The following is a 3,999-nucleotide window of genomic DNA, read 5'->3' as shown; positions in this document are numbered from 1 at the left end:
TGAATCAGGAGAGCCTTTTTAAAGGTGTGGAGGGTGGGAAGTGAACTGTAATCATTCTTTCTCCCGGCTTGCTTGGAACCAGGAGCATCATGAGGAGTGAGTGACCAGGCACCAGCCCTGAGCACTCAGAGAGAGGCACAAAACCAGTAGTCGCCACCCCTGCCATCTCAGCTGATACAGCTAGCCCGCCCCTGTTCATAGCTAGAAAATGGTATTTAGAAGTTTGCTTTTAGGAATTGGCATGTAGGTAAAGTAGGTATGCATTAAAACAATGATCGAAGGCAATGGCAAGGGTTAATTGGTTTCTAAAAGTCTGTTTTTACAGTTTCCTTCAAGGCCAGCTATGTCTAACACAGGAAGCAGCAAGCAGACACACAGGATGGAAAATTGAAACAATGTGCCACACTGTTCCATAACATGAGATAAAGGACTCTGCCACATTGGCCAGGTCACAGTGCCCAACTGCAGGGTGCTGGGATTTCTAGGTTTGGGGAACAGACCAAATTAGGAGGCCGGTAAAAGCCCAAATTAGGATGTGTGCATGTGATGGGTTTGTGAAACAAAAGAAATATGCTGACAGGACAGAACGTGGACAGTATGACAATCACAAAGAGACCAATCAATGATGTCCAGAGATGAAGAGTCATCAGAAGGAGAGGAAAAAATACAAAAGGAAGGATTTCAGAGCAGCAAAGGGTCCCTGAGAGGGGAACCTGAGGCCACAATGGACAGAGGGCATACCATTAGCCCTTCTCATCCACCCCACTCAGGGTGAGGCCTTGGCCTTCGACCTCCAGGCTGTTGACATCTAACATTCAAGGGAGAACCTCAGAGTGAAGCTTGCATACTGGCCAGATGTACCCTGTGAACTCTGGGATTGGTAGATATAGAATTGTTTGCATTATTCTTATCTGCTATCATTGTGTATCAATAACATTCACCTATTATCAAATGGAGAGGTCATAGTCAGTCTGTGGGTTTGGGTCCACCCAGAACAAGGTATCTGGATCATAAATCCAGTGCCAACAACTGCCACTGCCCCTGCTGCCACCCAGGGAGCAGACCTGTTGTTATGCCTTGGATTATCACTTATAATAGAGGATAAAGAATATTGAAAAATGAAGTACTTGAATCCTTCAAGGTGAATTTGAAAATAAAGGAAATTAATCTAAGTGAAATGAATCTACTGTATACAAGTAAATAAATCTACTGAATCTAAGTTGCTCTAATTTAGGGTCAGAGAAAAACACAGGCTAGGGTCAATTTGGTTAGGCTGAGCCAAGTTATTAGGCTGCTAGCTCAAGACTCAGGATATCTGAGTTTCCTGCTCTGCTATATTTTTCCTATATGACCTTTCATGAGGGGCAGAAAAAAGATCTAGAAAACTGAAGGCCCATTAATCTGACTTCAACAGCATTTTAGGTTTTAGAACAATAGCATATTGAAGACATGGAGGTAAATGGAAAATGGGGGAAAAAATCAACATGAATTTACCAAAGATAGATCAGTCTAACTTGTTGCATTTTCTAGATAAGAACCATGTGGCACTAATCAACCTAAATTCTAGCATTTGATCAGGAGTGCTATTTTTAGAGAGACCAAAGACCTGTGAATGCTTCCACACTGGGGCACATAGATTGTCCTAATGCTAGTATTTACCCATTATTAATACAAAGAAGGATCAGGCTATCATACAGGAAGAACTGAATGACCTATTAAGACTGGTATATTGGAACTGGTATGAAATTTAATTGTACAAAATGCAAGGCCGTGAACTTAGGGACTAATAACAAGATTTTTTTCTGCTCTCTGCTCAGTGGTTGGAAATGAAAGTACATTAATTGGTCCTAAGATAACTATGAGCCATGGCTATGGTATGACACTAGAACAAGGAGCAATGGTCTCAAGTTACAGCAATGGAAGTTTAGGTTAGATATTAAGAAAAACTTTCATACTAGGAGGGTACTAAAACACTGAAACAGGTTACCCAAAGAGATTGTGGAATCTCCATCTGTGGTGGTTTTTAAGAACTGGCTAGACAAAGCCTTGGCTGGGATAATATATTTGATGCTGGTCCTGCTTTGAGCAAGGGGTTGGACTAGATGACTTCCTGAGGTCCCTTCCAACCCTAACTTTCTATGATGATAAAAAAAGTCTTAGGATTTTATCAGGTGAGATCTCTCTGGTAAAAACAGGGAAGCATTAGTGTCATTTTACAAAATGCTGGTAAAACCTCATCAAGAACACTGTGTTCAGTTCTGCTTATTCATGTTCAAGACAAAAATGCTTTCAAACTGAAATACAGGGAATGGATGTTAGTGAAATAGAATAGTGAGGTAAACAGAGAGCCTATTTTATGCCTGTTTTACAAAAGGAGACTGAAAGAGCTTGCCTTGTTTAACCAAGCAAATAAAGGTTGAGAAGGGGACACGATTGCTTTCTATGCTTATATCATGGTAAGCTAATAATAGAGAAGGGAATGAACCAAAACTGCAACTGTGAATAGCTGCAAACATTTATTTTGGTGTGTCAGAATTCAAGCCATAACTTTTAGTGCTACAATTACACCTTTAATGTTTATTTCCAACAGTACCTATAGTGCTCACACATAAAAGAACTCTTAAATGACTAAAGCAAAAAATATATCCAATATTTGATATGAAGAAAATCTTTGAAAAAAATAAGCCTAGATCTCAATCTAAATTTTATTAACTAAGCTCACTTCTAACAAATGTTAAAATGTCAGCTTTGAGGTTGTAAAGTTTCTAAGAAATGTGATTTGTTTTAGTCCTTCCTAGCTGGTTAACACTGTATTTTTTTTAAAATGCAACAGCTAAAGATAGTTTTTTAATGTCATAGTCCTGTTGGTCTAACTAGTCAATTCTGAATCTCAGTGCCCAATATGCAAGTCAGTTTTAATATTCATGTAAGAATTTAAGATCTCCCAATACAAATACTATGAACTGAGCTATAGAGAAGTATTTTAAAAGTTTCTGTCATCTTACTTCCTTGTTGCATATTAACAGTTGGTAAATGTACATTTTTTCCATATACCAGAAGACACCACCGCATGGCAGGCATGGAATGCAGCAAGTTCTATTCATCATTCACCTGCAATCTTTTGTTTAACAAGAATGTTGATGGAAGTATAAAGAAATGAAAGTTTAGTTTTCTTAGTAGCATTCTGTTATGTGATAAATCTAGAATGATCATCACTTCAAAAGGGCCTCAGTGGAATTGGCCTGAATTATAAAAGAAATTACTGGTACCACTCTCTCCACAATAGCAATCGCTCTTGACAGCTACATTTGTCAGGATCTAAGGAACTATTGACCTCTGGAGTGAAACTCATGGAGGCACAAAGATGGAGCTTTCTTGTCAGCTGGTCTGTGACTGTTGAACTTGCCTTGGAAAACACACTAGAATGACTACCAATCTCTCCAAAGTGCAAAATTTACTACTTTAGCTACAGTTTCCCACAGACACAATGATGCCAGAATAGAAAGTGGAAGACAATCAGAAGTAAAACCAAAACATCTATGCCAATAGCCTTGAAGAAATTAAAGAGGTAATCAGACTACATGCAGCTTTGTGATACTTTTTAACATACTGATATCTTACAGTGATAAGTGTGGTAAATGTTTACTTAAAAAATGAATGAGTAGATAGAAAATAAAGAGATTTAATTCCCGATAATAATTTGTCTATGGAGATGATGGGCACAAATTTTAAGGAGTGGATCCAAGTATCTGAATTGTAGCAACTTTACTCTGTAGTTGAACCGTTCCTGTTGGCTGGCTACTATATGGGAGAGTTTTCTTTAGTGAGTAATTCTAGTCAATTTTACATTACTATCTGTGTAGATTTGACACTAGATATACTTATTTATTCTGTAACTTTCTATCACAGAATTTATTTTTCCTCTCAGAAATATCTGCACTTGTTGGTAATGATAATCCTTTTCACAGAGTTGATCAATGTTTTCAGACGGAGTTTTGA

The sequence above is a fragment of the Alligator sinensis genome, unplaced genomic scaffold, assembly GCF_000455745.1.
Source record: "Alligator sinensis unplaced genomic scaffold, ASM45574v1 scaffold923_2, whole genome shotgun sequence".
Taxonomy (NCBI): domain Eukaryota; kingdom Metazoa; phylum Chordata; order Crocodylia; family Alligatoridae; genus Alligator; species Alligator sinensis.
Note: the sequence above shows the minus strand (reverse complement) of the source record.